Source organism: Oryctolagus cuniculus, chromosome 11 (assembly GCF_051225735.1).
Source record: "Oryctolagus cuniculus isolate XC-2025 breed Fujian yellow rabbit chromosome 11, ASM5122573v1, whole genome shotgun sequence".
Classification (NCBI taxonomy): Eukaryota; Metazoa; Chordata; class Mammalia; order Lagomorpha; family Leporidae; genus Oryctolagus; species Oryctolagus cuniculus.
The window spans coordinates 120,405,221-120,422,685 of record NC_142877.1 but is presented as its reverse complement, the minus strand read 5'-3'; the positions used below and the strand labels follow the sequence as shown (position 1 = coordinate 120,422,685).

The 17,465-nt window shown below is 60.6% G+C and overlaps 1 long non-coding RNA gene across 2 annotated transcripts; it reads right to left on the bottom strand.

The window, feature by feature from the left end:
• Positions 1–982: 982 nt before the first annotated feature.
• LOC149123655 (uncharacterized) lies at positions 983–7,858 on the bottom strand. 2 transcript variants are annotated; one of them, XR_016217177.1, is made up of 5 exons: positions 7,689–7,858; positions 6,858–7,067; positions 6,335–6,602; positions 4,263–4,413; positions 983–1,727 (listed from the first exon to the last, which is right to left on the bottom strand). It is a non-coding gene; the product is annotated as an uncharacterized LOC149123655 (long non-coding RNA). The 2 variants fall into 2 exon arrangements; XR_016217176.1 differs by lacking the exon at positions 4,263–4,413 and having other exon boundaries at positions 990–1,727; positions 7,689–7,850.
• Positions 7,859–17,465: the final 9,607 nt, after the last annotated feature.

Genomic DNA, 17,465 nt, shown 5'->3' with positions numbered 1-17,465 from the left:
ATCGACTTCTCTGTGCGTCTGCCCCTCGGTCCTTGGTGGCTTTCTGAAGCGATGCCATCTAAGGCTGTATCTCCGAGCAGCTCCCGTGAGCCGCCGTCTCGCGCTAGGTTGCGTCCAGCTTCCTTCGCTTTCACAGCACTGGTGCTCATCGGAGCGGAGTCCTTGGCGGTGTCGGAAGCCCTTAGGCGGAAGTGGCTGCTGCCGCCACCGGCCCGGGACACAGGACAGCCCCGCCCCCACCACCTGGACGCAAGAGTCCAGTGCTGAAGCTGGGACACCCGGCTCTCTCCAGGTCCCCGGTCTCCCCTGTGGACGCACTTCCTTGGCGAGATCTCCGAGCAGCAGCCCTGGCCAGCCCGGGGAGCCCAACGCCTGCCCGAGCCCCCCATGTGTCTGGGCAAAGCTCTGGGAGTGCAGGTGAAATAGAAGCCTGCCCTCCCCCACCCTGTCTTGTGTGACTTCACGCACACAGAAGCGCCGTCACAAGGAGCATTCTGCCGGGACGGATTCCAGTCTAAATGACGACTATGACAGAAATATGCTTTTTTTCAGCCACGCGTCTCAACAGAGAGATGCCAAAGCCTTGCTCAAGCCCTCCGGAGCAGACGGAACAAAGGGACCCGATGCTTGTCGGGTGTCAGGTGAGACGGGGAGGCCCGCTCCAGCCCCCCTAATTATATCGTGCGAGGGAAGCTTTGTCCTGTTGACATTCGGGGTCATTTTTTACAAGCTCAGGTTACCCCTTGAAGATTTTTAGGAAGTTTCATGATATGGAGACACGGTTGGAAAATTAGCCGCTCCACTTCTGCCACGCAATCAGATCCGGGGATCCGATCTGTCTCCGCCACTCAGGCAGCTTCGGGCCCCTCTGCTTATCTCGGCCAGAGTGAGTCTGCAAGTTTCACTCGGACCTCTTCTCAGTCAGGCGTCTGCACCTGCTGTCTGCACGGGCGGGTGTCGCAGAGGCTCTGCGGGGAACACTGGCGGAGCTGTGGCGGCGATGGCCCCGCATGCGAGCAGAGGCCAGGAGACGGTGTCGCAGAAGTATGGAATTCTGTTTTTAAAGATTCATTTTTATTTATTTGAAAAGCAGAGTGGCACGTGCGCACGCACGCACACACACACACACACGAGAATTTTGCATTTGCTGGCTCATGTCCCAGATCGCATCAGCGGGCTGGGGCAAAGCCAGGAGCCTGAACTCCATGTAGGTCTCTCACATGAGTGGCAGGAGCCATCGTCCGCCACTCTCTCGGGCACATCAGCAGGGAGCAGGACCGGAAGCGGAGCAGCCGGGATTCGAACCAGGGCTCTGACGTGGGCTTCACCTGCTGTGCCACAACGCCTGCTTCTAGCGTAGAAATTTCTAGGGTAAATGTGGGCAGCGCATGCCCCGTCCTGAATTCCGAGGGCTCGGCTGCTCAAAGTGTGGCCAACGCTTCCTGAAATGGAGCGCGTGCAGCCGGCGGCCCGCCACTCTGCACGTGTGTCCCTCGCGACACCAGACTTGTGCGAGGTGAAGGCGCTGAGCAGTCCCCCGCTTCTGAGCCGGGTCTTCATTCCTGGGAGCAGGAGTGTCTGGCAGCGAGGAACATGTCATAAATCACATCCCAGCCGGATGACAGCTCTTAGGAACCCGTGCCGTAGGGAACCTGTCCAATTTGTCAGCTAGAACTCAGCCTTCTGATATGAAACGAGCCCCTTCATGTCGTGTGAGGACTCGGGCCCTGTGGGAGGAATCCGGGAGCTGTCGACAGGGCTCAGAGTGGCGGGCACAGGAGGTGGGGGTGGGGTGGGGTTGTGGGCCCCTCTGCACAGAAAGCTCTGTGCCCTTGCCTCGGCCTACCCCCCCCCCACCCCATCACACACCCACTCCCCCTCTGAGACCTGCAGCCTCCCTGCCGGGAGAGTCCTCGCTCTCCGCGGAAGAACCCAGCCTGCTCCGTTCCCCTCATGAGCAGCACCGTGCAAGCAGCCGGCCTCAGGCCGGAAGACGGGTTTCATTCAAGGGAGACCCCCTTCCTTCCACAAGGGGGTTCAGAGTGACAGGGAGCCCTGGGTTTTGATTTTTTTAAATTTGAGAGGCAGGGGCCCGGCTGTGCGTAGTGGGCTAAGCCTGCACCTGCAACGCCGGCATCCCCTACGGGCGCCGCTTCGAGTCCTGGCTGCTCCTCTTCCACTCCTGATGGCCTGGGAAAGCAGTGGAAGATGGCCCACGTGCTCACGCCCCTGCACCCACGTGGGAGACCCAGAAGAAGCTCCTGGCTCCTGGCTTCGGATCAGCGCAGCTCCAGCCATTGCAGCCATTTGGGGAGTGAACCAGCAGATGGAAGACCTCTCTCTCTCCCTCTCTCTCTCTCTCTCCTTCTCTCTGTCTGTAACCCTGCCTCTCAAATAAATAAATAAGTCTTTAAAAAAATTTGAGAGGCAGAGAGCAAGCAAGCGATAGACACAGAAAGACGGGGATGCAGTGTGGGATGCAGCTGTGCCACATGGTGTCCTAACCACTGCCAAACACCCACCCAGTCTCTAGTTCTCGGCAGGTGTGAGCATGTAGTTGCCACGGATACAAAGTGCCCGGCTGAGCCCATGGACCCCCACGCCCCAAGCCCTGTGCTGTCAAAGGGGCAGTGAGGGGTGCAGGAGCCCCTGTGATGAGGCGGGAGGCTCTGCACCATTGTCCTCTCTCTGGAGCACAGGAACTCTTCCAGGGCCCCTTCCTCCACTCTCCCCTGAGGACGACCCTGGCCCAGCACTTCTGGGGACCACAGGGCTGAGGGTCCACGCTGCTGATGGACCCTGAGGGCAGGGACAGAGCTTGGTACCCTCACCGCGGCACCGCCCCCGCCCCAAGGCTCTGAGTAGCTGCCTGGAGGAAAGGGACTGTGATGGCGTGAGACCGAGGGTTCGTCCCGCACAGCCTAAGTGAAGGGGTTCTCTGCAGGCCCGGGGGTGCCCACGACCTGGAGCAAGGGCTGGGCGACAGCCAGGCTGCCACCACGCTGCCGTCCGACTGGCCTCAGTGCTGGCGATGCACACCAGGCCACGCTCGGGACGCTGATGGTCCCCGGTGTGGGGTAGGGTGAGTCCCGGTCACCGCTGGGTGACAGTGATGGCCATTCCAGCGGGGGTGGGGAGGAGGGAAGGTGGCAGCAGTGACAGGGTTCCTGGGAATGGGGAGTTCACGGGGCGATGGGGAATCCCAGGGGACAGTCTACCTCTCGCTAACCTCCACAGGGACCCCCAGGCTGGCAGCCACCAGACCCCACGCTGGCCAGCCCGGCACAATAGGCAGCTGGCCCCTCCCGGAGGTGGTGGCCGCGGCCTCCTCGGTCTGTGTCCCTCCCTGGCTGGCTGCCCGCCCATGGCTCCCTGCGCCCTGGCCACACCTGCAGCTGGCACTTCTCACAGGTAGGAGCCCTATGTGGGGACCCCTGACCGAGGGTCAGTGATGTGGGTGTGCCTCCCTCAGATCTGTTTGTCAACCCAAAATGCACTTCGATTTAAGCCAAACTACCCTTAATGCGTTTTCCATTCTCTACAAAAACCACAGCCATCAATTTAAAAAAAAAGAAAGAAAGAAATAAAAAGAAAAAACCACGCCGTGCACTTCTCCCGCCCGGTTCCCCGCCGTCTTTGATCCATTAGCGTCAGAGCGAGCCCCACTCCACCGCCCGAGTCGGGCTCACGGGGCTCCCAAGTGGCCTCCGAGTGTTTGCCTTGCAAGAGAGAAAACTTTCGAGGGCTTGAATAAAGGAGGACTGTGTGCGCCCCCGGTTATTCTCAGGAATGATATTAGCGCGGTCTCACATGCCTGTTTGCTCTGCCACTCGTGGGCAGGCGGCGTTTCCTCGGCAACCCCGACATCAGCCCGAGCCCCATCTCTCTGGGAGCTGAAGAGCACTTGGGGGGCCCGGCCTCGCTCGCTTCCCCCGTGTTTGCCAAAGGGAGATGACGAAGCGATGTCTTCTCGAGGGGCCATTTTTCTTCTTCCCTTCCCTCCCATTACCACTGAGAGCTGACATCTGAAACACCCGCTGTATCAACACCCAGCCCACCCGCTGTATCAACACCCAGCCCACCCGCTCTATCAACACCCAGCCCACCCGCTCTATCAACGCCCAGTCCACCGCCTTCCTCCCCAGCAGTGCCTCTGGCCCTAACCAGTTGACACCGCTTTCGCCCCCGTGTGGCACGTCAGCTCACACGCGTGTGCATGCACACACGCACAGACTCCCGGATGCCAGTGGCTTCTTACTGACAGGCAGAAAGCTTGACTTGTTCTCGCTGCGGCTTTGAAAGCTTCGGGAATGTCACCGCTCCTGGCTGGGGCCGTGCCACTGAGGAGGCCAGCTCACCCAGGCACACTAGCAGGCAGCTCTGGCCTTGGTCCACCGGGACAGGAACTCCAGGCTGTGATGCAGGGGGTCCCGTGAGAGAGGGGCGCAGGAGAGGGGTACACACAGTCCAAAGGGGCTGCGAGCAGCTTCCCAGGCACAGAGAGGTTGAGCAAGGCCAGGCAGGTGCACAGGGCGGGGAGAGGACATTGTTCCGCAGCAAACTGTAGACCCCCGAACTAACCCTGGTCTTCCCACTTGATGGGATCAAGCACCCGCCAGTGCCGAGGCTCTGCTGGCCGCTCCCCTGCACCTCTCCCGCAGGGGGAGAGACCAGGCAGAACTCACCGTCAGAGATGCGCCCGCAGCCGGGGGTGAGCACGCGGCGGGGAGCACACAGGGGGTGAGCACACGGGGGTGAGCACGCGGGGGTGAGCACATGGCGGGTGAGCACGTGGGGGTGAGCACATGGCGGGTGAGCACACGGGGGGGAGCACGCGGGGGGAGCACACAGGGGGTGAGCACGCGGGGGTGAGCACGCGGGGGGGAGCACGTGGCAGGTGAGCACATGGGGGTGAACACGTGGGGGTGAACACGTGGCAGGTGAGCACGCGGGGGGGAGCACACGGGGGTGAGCACATGGGGGTGAGCACGTGGGGGGAGCACATGGGGGTGAGCACGTGGGGGGAGCACATGGGGGTGAGCACGCGGGGGTGAGCACGTGGCGGGTGAGCACGTGGCGGGTGAGCACGCGGGGGTGAGCACGTGAGGGGGAGCACATGGGGGTGAGCACGTGGGGGTGAGCACGCGGGGGTGAGCACGTGAGGGGGAGCACATGGGGGTGAGCACGTGGCGGGTGAGCATGTGGCAGGTGAGCACGCAGGGGTAAGCACGCGGGGGTGAGCACGCAGGGGGGAGCACGCGGGGGTGAGCACGTGGGGGTGAGCACGCAGGGGTGAGCACGCGGGGGTGAGCACGTGGGGGTGAGCACACGGGGGTGAGCATATGGCGGGTGAGCATGTGGGGTGAGCACATGGGGGTGAGCACGCAGGGGTGAGCACGCAGGGGTGAGCACATGGGGGTGAGCACGTGGCGGGTGAGCACACGGGGGTGAGCACGCGGGGGTGAGCATGTGGGGTGAGCACATGGGGGTGAGCACGTGGCGGGTGAGCATGTGGCAGGTGAGCATGTGGCAGGTGAGCACGCAGGGGTAAGCACGTGGGGGTGAGCACGCAGGGGGGAGCACGCGGGGGTGAGCACGCAGGGGTGAGCACGCGGGGGTGAGCACATGGGGGTGAGCACGTGGCGGGTGAGCACACGGGGGTGAGCACGCGGGGGTGAGCATGTGGGGTGAGCACATGGGGGTGAGCACGTGGCGGGTGAGCATGTGGCAGGTGAGCATGTGGCAGGTGAGCACGCAGGGGTAAGCACGTGGGGGTGAGCACGCAGGGGGGAGCACGCGGGGGTGAGCACGTGGGGGTGAGCACGCAGGGGTGAGCACGTGGGGGTGAGCACGTGGGGGTGAGCACACGGGGGTGAGCATATGGCGGGTGAGCATGTGGGGTGAGCACATGGGGGTGAGCACGCGGGGGTGAGCACGTGGGGGTGAGCACGCGGGGGGGGAGCACGCGGGGGTGAGCACACAGGGGTGAGCACGCGGGGGTGAGCACGTGGGGGTGAGCACGCGGGGGTGAGCACGTGGGGGTGAGCACGAGGCGGGTGAGCACGCGGGGGTGAGCACGTGGGGGTGAGCACACGGGGGTGAGCATATGGCGGGTGAGCATGTGGGGTGAGCACATGGGGGTGAGCACGCGGGGGTGAGCATGTGGGGGTGAGCACGCGGGGGTGAGCATGTGGCGGGTGAGCACGTGGCAGGTGAGCACGTGGCGGGGGAGCATGTGGCAGGTGAGCACACAGGGGGTAAGCACGCGGGGGTGAGCATGGGGGGGTGAGCACGCGGGCCTGTAGGGCAGCCTCCCCAGCCTTGCGGGTCTCACCTGACCCAGACGAGATTGGAAATGACCTGCTGTGCCGGTTAACGGGTGTCCTGTCTTGCTGGAAGCAGCCGGGGACCTGCAGGTTCAGGCTGGAAACATCCGCACTTCTGCAGTGGAATGGAGCCGGTCTGGAGCCCAGGCCAGGAGAAGGCACCAGAATGTTCCGCTGCCCTTAGCAAGCTCGACTCTTGCTTGTAGGAAACTGACCCGGGATGGGGCGCTTCCGGCTGCTGGCTTCAGCCTGGCCCGGCACCAGCTGCTGCGGCCGCTGTGGGAGTGAACCAGCAAAGCGGAGATCTCCTCCCTCCCCCTCCTCCCTTTCCTCCCTCTCTCCGCCTCTCCCATTCCCCCGTTCAGATAAATGAATAAATGTCTTTGAAAAACTAAGAAAGCCTGACCTGGGATTTGAGGGAGGGGCCTCTCATGAGCCCCGTGTGACCTGAGCCCTGTGGGACCCTGAGACCACACCGTCCCACCCTGAGACCACACCGTCCCACCCTGCCCCCAGCACAGGACAGCCCACCTGCAGCTCGGTGCCAGCAGATGAGCAGGGAGTAAGAGCTGGTCGGCGGTCGGCGTCCGGAGGTGATGGAAGGCAGCTGCCTGGTTCTCCTCTTCCCAGCCCTGTCCCCCGGCTCACCTGTTGGCCACGGAACAAATACGCCAGGCGGTCGAGGCTGTGGAGGGGGTGGGGCACCGCTGCAGTGGCTTCTTCTTTTTTCCGTAAAGAAATCTATTTGAAAGTCAGAGTTAGAGAGAGAGAGAGAGAGAGAGAGAGAGAGAGAGAGAGAGAGAAAGGTCCTCCTTTGCCGTTGGTTCACCCTCCAATGGCCGCCGCGGCCAACGCGCTGCGGCCTGCGCACCGCACTGATCCGGTGGCAGGAGCCAGGTGCTTCTCCTGGTCTCCCATGGGGTGCAGGGCCCAAGCACTTGGGCCATCCTCCACTGCACTTCCGGGCCACAGCAGAGAGCTGGCCTGGAAGAGGGGCAACCGGGACAGAATCCGGCGCCCCAACCGGGACTATAACCCGATGTGCTGGCGCCACAAGGCGGAGGATTAGCCTAGTGAGCCGCGGCGCTGGCCCAAGAGAGAGATCTTACATCTGTTGGTTCACACCCCCAGAAGGCTACAAAAGCCGGGGCTGGGCCAGGCTGAAGCCGGGAGCCGGGAACTCCATTTGGGTCTGTTATGTGGGTGCAGGGGCCCAAGCATTTGGGCCACCTCTGCTGCTTTCCCAGGTGCATTAGCAGAGAGCTGGATCAGAAGAGGAACATCTGGGACGCAAATGAGCGCCCATATGAGACGCCGACACTGCAGGCGGTGGCTTTGCCCACCGAGCCACAGCGCCCGCACCTGCAGCATCTTCTAAATGCCCTGAGCAAGGCCGCAAGATTCCTCTCCCATCCCTGCGGCACCTCCGAAACACAGCGACGGCCGGGTGAAAGTTTAGCGTCACCCAGTGGACGGAATGCTGGGGAGAGAGGTGCAGGGGCCAAGAGCAGAGAGAGAGCGCGTCAGGCATTTCCAGGTAGCTCGGAGCGAGCGCTCATCCTCTTCCAAGAGCAGAGGCCACGGAAGCTCAGACTTGCGCTGTGCGCTGCCTTCACCCCCGACGTCACGGTTTTCCTGACGGCACGATGGGAGTGCGGACGCCCAGCCTCCGGGTGTGCGTTCCTGAGTCACCCACGTGCGCTTTCTTCAGGGATCCTTTCTTTCTTTATAAAAAACAGTCAGTTTCAGTCTCATGAGTTGCCAGATACCAAAATCATGTTATGCTCTATGATAGTGATATTTCATTTTATTTTTCATTTGAGAGAGGAGAGAGAGCGAGTGCCCATCTGCTAGTGCCCTGGCTGAATTCAGGAGCTGGGAACGCAATCCAGGCCTCCTACGAGGGAGGCAGGAGCCCCACTATCTGAGCCATCGGCTGCTGCCTCCCAGGGTGTGCACAGCAGGGAGCTGCAACTGGGAATCAAAGAAGTCCAGTCGCTCTGATGTGGGATGCGTGTGTCAATTCCTGGGCTAAGTGCAGAGGGCCGACGTAAACCAAGGAGATGGCTTTAGGATAAGCACCTTGATGGAGACCCACCTGGGCAGACACGTTTCTGAAAGCATTCTGAGGCCCTCGAGGACGGGGGTGAAGGGCTTGAGTCTGGCCACGCCCCTCTGCAGGTGCAGCAACCTCAGCTCCAGGACGAAACCTCCCTGTGCACTTACAAGAGCGCCGAGCTCAGGGAGCGCCGGGCTCAGGGAGCGCCATCAGGCCTGGAGGCGCTGAAGCCGGTTGCAAACCTGGAAGTGCATCTGCCTGTGCCCCCACCCCACCATGCACCAGGTGGTCATGGTCCTCAGGATGGGTGGGCGGTGCCTGGTAGGTGCACTTGCCTTAGGCGTTAAGGAGGTAAGAACTGGGACCCCTCAAAGACAGAGACAGCCCAGAGCAGGGAACCCTGGCTTGAACCTCACCTCGGTTTTGTGGGCTGAAAATGACTCTCCCTGTTTGCAGGTGAGAACCCAGAGCCCAGTGGGTCCCAGAGACGCGTCCCGGATGCCACAGCCCGAATCATCCGAGTCTCAGAGACTTCAAAGCACATCTGATTCGGTTTTCTTTTTTTTCTTTTTTTTTTTTTTTTTTGACAGGCAGAGTGGACAGTGAGAGAGAGAGACAGAGAGAAAGGTCTTCCTTTTGCCGGTGGTTCACCCTCCAATGGCCGCTGCGGCCGGCGCGCTGCGGCCGGTGCACCGCGCTGATCCGATGGCAGGAGCCAGGTACTTCTCCTGGTCTCCCATGGGGTGCAGGGCCCAAGCACCTGGGCCATCCTCCACTGCACTCCCGGGCCACAGCAGAGAGCTGGCCTGGAAGAGGGGCAACCGGGACAGAATCCGGCGCCCCGACCGGAACTAGAACCCGGTGTGCCGGCGCCGCAAGGCAGAGGATTAGCCTAGTGAGCTGCGGCGCCGGCCTCGGTTTTCATTTTTTGCCCTGTGGATGCTCCGTGCGTAGGGCCGATAGAGGCATCCTCCACAGCCCAGGCCACACCAACGACGCTCTGGCCAAGGACAATGACACGAGCAACTCCTCGGGACACGGCTCCCCTTCAGGAATCTAAGACGCACGTCAGGGTCACGAGGTCACGAGAAGGCATCTCAGCCAGCCCGCGTGGCTCGATGGGTGGCCCCTGGAGCCTTCTGCTTTTGGGGTTATCTGCCCAGCCCTGCCCAGCTGCATCCCGTGAGCTGGTGTCACTGGCTGGGCCCTGCTGGCGGTCCCCAGTGTCCCAGCAGCTGGGGGCGTGACCAGGGCTCTGAGGCCGTGATTAGCTGGCTCCTGCCAGGCTCCCAGCAATTATCAGGTCTCCGTCTCCCGCTGCACGCTTCCAGGTCTGCCTGACCACTGTGTTATCGTCCTAGGATGGAACAATGGCATTGCATTCCTGCGGGGCAGCTCAGGGGGTCAGCATCCCGGCTATCTGTCACTTAGGAAGACAAATACCGCCCAGCGCCCTGGGAGGGGGCCGGGCCGCGCGGCACCTGCTCTGGGGAGGAGGCGTCGCTCTCAAGGTGGGGCGAGGCACAGGAAAAGTACACAACTTGCCCCAGGACCCACAGAGAGGATGGACTGGGGCTTCCGTTGGGGTGGGACAGGGCCTGTGAGCCGCAGGGACAGCTGGACAGTCACGGGGCGGTCCCCAAGGGCCTGCCTCCTCGCCAGGGCGCCCCTTCCTCCCGCACCTCTCTCGTTCCAGTCTTCTGCCTCCTTGTTAGCGACACCAGGGTGCCAAAATGTCGGTGGAAAACAGAATCATGAGTTCATTCTGGTGCCCAGACTTTGGAAACCCGTGCAGTGTCTGTAAAGCTCACTGCTTCCACGCACTTCCTCAGGGCCCGGCTGAGCTCACCGCCACAACGGGATCCTCTCCTGCTCTCAGCATGTTCCTTTCTCAGAGGGTCCTGTTCTTGTTTTGCGAGTGTCTCCTCCCGTCTCGGGTTCTACTTGGAAGTTTTTGTGGGTGTTGTTTTGAAGCTTTAGAACATTCCAGCAATTCCCTATGACTTCAAGGATTCTTTTTTTTTTTTAAAGGTTTATTTAGTTATTTGAAAGACAGAAACACAGAGAGAGAGAGAGAGATGGCCCATCTGCTGGTTCACTCCCTAAATGGCCTCAATGGCAGGGGCTGGGCCAGGCAGAAGCGAGGAGCCTGGAGCTCCATCCAGGTCTCGCATGTGGGTAGCAGGGATCCAGTACTTGAGCCGTCTTGTGCCACCGTCAGGGAGCTGCACCAGAAGTGGAGCAGCCAGGACTTGAATGAATCGGCGCCGCTCTGATACGGGATGTGTGCATCCTGGGCGGGTGTCGGCTTAACCCAGGCGCCACCCTGTCGGCCACACAGGGGTTCCATTTCTGTTTATATTGACCTTGACCCTCAGAGGCTCTCCTCCTCCTCTGGTGCCCTGGGATGTCTCTCACAGTTTGTGGGGAGTCCTTAGTGATGGGGCAAGGCAGGCTTGGAGGCCTCAGGAGCAGCCTGGCGGGTAGCAGCCCCCAGAACTCCAGAACAGGGCAGGTTTGGGGCTGGCGTTGTGGAGCCGCTGGCTAAGCTGCCGCTGGCGATGCCTGCATCCCATATGGAAGCGCTGGTTTGAGTCCCGGCGGCTCCACCCCCAATCCAGCTCCCTGCTAATGTGCCCAGGAGGCAGCAGATGATGGCCCAAGTGCCCGTCCCTGCTGCCCACATGGGAGACCCAGATGGCGCTCCTGGCTTCGGCATGTACAGAAGAGGGTCCTGTGCGTGGCGGTGAGCTCAGCCGGGCCCTGAGGAAGTGCGTGGAAGCAGTGTGCGTTACAGACACCGCACGGGTTTCCAAAGTCTGGGCACCAAATGGACGTCATGGCCATTTGGGAAATGAGCCATTTGATGGAAAATCTTTCTCTGTCTCTCCATTGCTCCCTCTCTCTATCACTCTGCCTTTCAAATAAGTAAATGATTTTTAAAAATTATTCTAAAAATTTATTAAAAAATAAAATACAGGAGGTTTGTCTTTGATAATATTTTGTTTATTTTGGCTACGGCGATACACTCCCTTACAACTGGGGTTCCCCATGAATGAGTGACTGGTCTGTGGTGTAGCAGGAAAGCCGCCGCCTGCAGCGCCAGCATCCCACATGGGCGCCAGTTCTAGTCCCGGCTGCTCCACTTCCCATCCAGCTCTCTGCTGTGGCCTGGGAAAGCAGTAGAAGATGCCCAAGTCCTTGGACCCCGGCACCCACGTGGGCAACCTGGAAGAACTCCTGGCTCCTGGCTTTGGATCGGCGCAGCTCCTGCCGTTGTGGCCATCTGGGGAGTGAACCAGCGGATGGAAGACCTCTCTCTCTCTCTCTCTCTCTCTCTCTCTCTCTCTCTCTTTCTGCCTCTCTGTAGCTCTGCCTTTCAAATAAATAACTACATCTTTAAAAAAAGAAACTGGCTTTTGAATTTATCTCAGAGAGACTCATTCAAATCTGCCTGAGCCACGCACAGCCATGTAAGCTTGAGTGTGACCACCGCTTTCTAAATCTCAGTGTTTTCGTCTGGAGGGAGATTCTTCTGGTAGCTGCCTGCCGCAGCCGACCCTGCTCCCTCCGTGTAGCAATGGGCCAGACACAGCCAGGGGCACTGCAGGCTCCTTTGTCCATCTGACCAGCAGTCAGGGGCTCCGCCAGGTCTGCAGGGCCCCGGGGACCTGAGTTCCTCCTCCCAGGTGGCCTCGGAGACAGCGGTGGCCAGCGGTCACTGTTTCCCCACTCACAAGGGCCTCCTCTGCGGGTGGCTGCGGATTCCCTGAGCCAGGCCGTGTTGCCATGGCGACCTAGAGCCAGGCGCATCCCCTGGCTGTGAAGGAGACCCCGGCATTTCTGGGCCTGGCCCCTCTGTGCTCTCAGCTCCCCTGAGAAGGAAGCGGCTGTGGGTTTCTCCCAGGTGTTGGTGGCCTTTGGGGGACACCCCCACCCCCACCTGCCTGCTGTGTCTCCTGGCGCAGCCCGGGTCACACACATCCCTCGGACACGGGAGCCTCAGGTTTCGGGAACAACAGCTTAACATGCTTCTAGGGCCTGCTCGCTCTGCCCCTGAGGCGAGCAATGAGTGAGTGGCCCTCGGCCTGGCCGCTCCCCCACGCCAGGGTCACTGCCCAGCGGGGGACGGGGGGGAAGGGCGAGACTCATTAGCAGGCCCCAAGGTGAGTGGCCCTGGGGCCCCTAGGAGCCCCGGCTCCGTGCTTTTCCATGGAGGCACCAAGTACCCCAGACGGCTTCGCTCTCCCCTCCCCCAGAGACACCTCAGGGGAAGTGAGAACCCACTAGGAAGCGAGCGGTTGGGGCAGGAGGAGGGTAGGCCCTGGGGGGTGACCCTGGCCAGTGCCCACCTGGCTGGTGAGCTGTGACCTGCTCGGGAGCCATGTGGATGGCCCCTGCGACTGTCCCCACCTGCAGGCTGGGAAGGGGCGGCCCCGGGTGGGGGTAAGGTTGGACAGGCGGGAGCCCTTCCAAGGATGCCACCTGCGACAAACAGCACAGAACTGCCACCAACACTGGGTTTCAAAAAGGTGAAGTCAGGAGCACTCAAGGGGAATTTAAACAATGAAGGAGGGAGGGAGAGGGGAAGGGAGAGGGCTTGGGTGGCCCGGGGGTGGGGATGGGGACAGGACGGAAGCTGCCTTTCACTCCAGCTCAGCCTTGAGACTCCTTCAAGCCCCTTAACTTCACCCCTCCCCCAAGATCTCATTTTCTCACCTCTTGCCCAGGATCTAGGGGGTCCTCAGTAGAGATGACGGCACAGACCCTCACCCACGGGCAGCACGGAGGGGCCTCCAAGCTCCTGGCCATGGGGAGATGGTGCCCAAAGCCGGCCTCCTCCGCGAGTGCGGCCCCGAGCCGAGGTCCCGGATTCTCTGCGAGGCAGGCGGCACTTGCCCACTTTGCTCACCAGGACACCGACCCGGATGCTGAAGTGGCTCAACCCCGCCCACCCACGCCCACGCAGCTATGGTGAGGGGCTGCCTGCCCCGCGCCTCACTCAGCCCTGTGGGTGACCTGCTCAGACCCGTCCTGAGGGACCTCCTGCCTCCCGAAGAGACGTTCCAGGGGCTGGGCGTTTGGTGCAGGGTAAGATGCTGGTGTGAGGCCAGTGCCATGGCTCACTAGGCTAATCCTCCGCCCTGCGGCACCGGCACACCGGGTTCTAGTCCCGGTCGGGGCGCTGGATTCTGTCCCGGTTGCCCCTCTTCCAGGCCAGCTCTCTGCTGTGGCCCGGGTGTGCAGTGGAGGATGGCCCAAGTGCTTGGGCCCTGCACCCCATGGGAGACCAGGAGAAGCACCTGGCTCCTGGCTCCTGCCATCGGATCAGCACGGTGCGCCGGCCACAGTGCGCTGGCCGCGGCGGCCATTGGAGGGTGAACCAATGGCAAAGGAAGACCTTTTTCTCTGTCTCTCTCTCACTGTCCACTCTGCCTGTCAAAAAATAAAAAAATAAAAAAAAAAGATGCTGGCGTGGTCACCAGCATCCCGTGTCAGTGCCTGGTTTGAGTCCCTACCCTGCTTCTGATTTCTGCTCCTCCACGTGTACCTCGAGAGACAGCAGGTGGAGGCTGCAGTGCGCGGGTCCCTGACACCCACGTGGGAGACCTGGATGGAGTTCTGGGCTCCTGGCTTTGGCCTGGCTCAGCTCTGGCTGTTGTGGGCACTGGGGAGTGAACCAATGGAATGAAGATCTCTCTCTCCCCCCACCCCATCATGGTTTCTCCACCCTGTAAATAAAATGAAAATTAATGAATAACAATTTTTAAAAGACAGTAACGCTGCAGGTTTTATCATGTGCCCCTAACAGCTGCCCCACCATCACACTGAAGAAAAACGAAGGACCCTTGGAAAGACGCACAGGAGCCACTTCAGACAACGGAGCAATGACGGCGACGGCAAACCGTGCAGGCTTTGCTTGCTTTTGCTGGCTCAGTGACTTTGGCCGTGAAGCACAATGGCTGCCACGCAGCTCCGCCCTCACCCTCTCCAATGGCTGCGAGTCCCCTGACGGTTAGTTCTGGCCCGGCCAGGAGCCGTCCCCACAGCGGCCGCGACAGTCAGGAGCTGCCTGGGTTTCCAGCCGTGTTCTCCAGAGGCGGGTGTGCGGCTCGGCTCTGTGGCATTCCCCGCGGCGCGCTACACCCCCTCCTGTTGGAGGTTTGGGGGTTTCTCTCTGTTGACAGACCCAGGAAAGGATTCCGAGGGTGAGGCCAGCCTCTGAGGCCGCTCCCTTGCGATGACATGGGGGTAGCGGATGAGCAAGTGCCGCCGGGAGCCCGCAGAGGTGGAAAAACACCGCCTTGACCTTGCCCTGCCACCAAGCTGGGGGTGCGAGGAACCCAGACCTTGCAACTGCACGTTCCAGTGGCTTGTGGGAGGCTGTGCTTTTGTCTCCCTGTTCATGCCTCCACCCGGGGTCCGGAGGGCCTGGGGGCGCCCCGACCTGAGCGAGCACCCACGGTCTCCGTCCTGGCAAGCCCCGGCCTCCGGTTCCTGATTTGGCAAATGGAGATTTGAAGACGCAATAGTGCCTGCAGTGCCTCCTTCAAGGGCTTCCACTGCTGAGGCCGCATCACCACTGGGCGCTGGGGACCTGGTGAAGGCCTTGTCTACCGGGCGCTTCCGGGGCTTGGGCTGGGGTCTGTGTGATGTGAAGTCGGGCCTGAACACAAGCCCCAGGACGGAGTGTGGCAAAGCGTTCCCACAGGAGCAGAGTTCTCTCAGAAGCTTCTAGAAAATGAGGCACGGGCCGTGTTTGCACAGAAACCCTTCAGCTCTAGTCCTCTGCTGGCCACGCCCCCTCTCCCGCCCCCTTTCACTGGAGAGACAGGTGAGCGTGCCCTGGAAAAGGCATTTTTTGTCTACATGTTCTGTCCTGAGCCCCGTCCCCTGTGCCAAGATGACTCAGGTAAACCTGTTACCAAGCTGTGCCAGCCCGTGACCGTCCATCCGACCAGTGCAGTCACGCCAGGCCTCCAGCGCCACTCACCTGTGTGCAGCCAGGGATCCGGGGGGAGAGGGGGCAGCCTGGGGGCAGAGGGCATGGACAAACCCTGACAGCGCCAGGCAGCCGGCGGGGGCCGGAGCGGGGCCGGAGACGCAGAGATGCACCTGTGCGCCGCCCAGGTTACAGGAACGCCAGTGCTTGCTGTGTTAACGCAATGGCTCTGAGAGCCAGGAAGAAAGGGTGAGAGAGAATGACCACGGGGAGCCACTTTAAATCAGAGGGGAGGGGGAAGCGGACAACTTTATTTTTACTTATTTATCTCTTTAAAAAGATATGTTTGTTTATTTGAAAGGTGGGGCTACAAAGAGAGAGATCTTTTATCCACTGGTTCACTCCCCAGATGGCCACAACAGTCAGGGCTGGGCCAGGCTGAAGCCAGGAGCCTGGAGCTTCAACCGGGTCTCCCATGTGGGTGCAGGGGCCCAAGCACCTGAGCCATCTTCTGTTGCTGTCCCAGGTGCATTAGCAGGGAGCTGGATTGGAAGTGGAGCAGCCGGGACTTGAACCAATGTTCGTGTGGGACACCAGTGTCACAGGTGGTGGCTTAACCAACTGTGCCACAGCGCTGGCCCTCAGAAGCAGACAACTTTAAAAAGAACATTTGAACTTAGGCCTGCAGGGGTGGGTGTTAGCCAGGTGAAGAGGGCGAGGACAAGCATTTTCACCGGGGCAAGAGCATGTTGAAGGGTGCCAAGGGTCTGGAATGTTCCAGAAGCTAACAGAGGCCACGGCACCTGAAGTAGTATGAACAGGGTTGGGGTGGGGTGGTGGTTTGACGCTGTTATTTCACACACGTAAATATTCAGGTTCCACTTACCACAATTTCAGTTACCCTCGGTTAACCATGGTCCAAAAAATATTAAATGGAAGGTTCAAGAAATAAGCAATGCGTGAGTTCCCAACTAAGCAGCAGTGCGTTCTAAGCAGCCTGTCAGTCACGCCGCAGCCAGCGAGGCTGATGGCAGGGCTTGTGTCCAGGCCCCTTTATGAACAGTGGGGTCAAGTGCAAGGGTGGGGGCCGGCGAGGTGGCGTAGGAGGTAAAGCCACCCCCTGTGACACCGCATCCCATATTGTACCAGTTCAAGTCCCGGCTGCTCCACTTCCGATCCAGCTCCCTGCTAATGCACCTGGGAAAACAGTGGAAGATGGCCCCAGTGCCTGGGCCCCTGCACCCACGTGGGAGACCTGGAAGGAGCTCCTGGCTCCTGGCTGCGGATCAGCGCAGCTCCTGCCATTGTGCCCAATTGGGGAGTGAACCAGCAGATGGAAGACCTCTCTCTCTGCCTCTCCTCTCTCTGTAACTCTGACTTTCAAGTAAATAAATAAGTCTTAAAAAAAGAGTCTGTGCTTCTTATTCTTCCTTCCTTCCTTTCCTTTTTTTTTTAAAGATTTGTTTATTTATTTGAAAGGCAGAGTTACAGAGAGAGAGAAAGAGAGAGATCTTCCATCTGCTGGTTCACCCCCCAGACTGCAACACCTGGAGCTGAGCAATCCAAAGCCTGGAGCCAGGAACTTCCTCCAGGTCTCCGCTGTGGGTGCAGGGACCCAAGCACCTGGGCCATCCTCCACTGCCTTTTCCCAGGCACATTAGCAGGCAGCAGGATGGGAAGTGGAGCAGCTGGGACTCGAACTGGCGTCCATGTGGAGTGCAGGCAGTGGCTTTACCTGCTGTACCGCAGTGCCAGCCCCATCCATGCTTCAAAAGCTGTGCTATGCACCTCTTGGGAGCACTGATACTGAGACCGGAACTGCCCAAGGATGACATGTGACATGGTGACACCTCACACTCTGGGATCCAGGCCGGGGCAGTGGAATCTAAACTGCGGAGAGCAGAAACCCAAGCTGAGCTTCTGAGGGAGACGTTTTTCAGAAATGCTTCCAAGACCCCAGCCCGGGGGCCCACGGGGGACCCCAACCATGGCATCCATGCACCTCGCGATGCCAGCCAGGGGTCCAGGGGCCTCGCGACTCCAGCCAGGGTTCCACGCGCCTCGAGACCCCAGGCAGAATATCCACACACCTCGAGACCCCAGCCAGGGTTCCACGTGACTGGAGACCCCAGCCAGA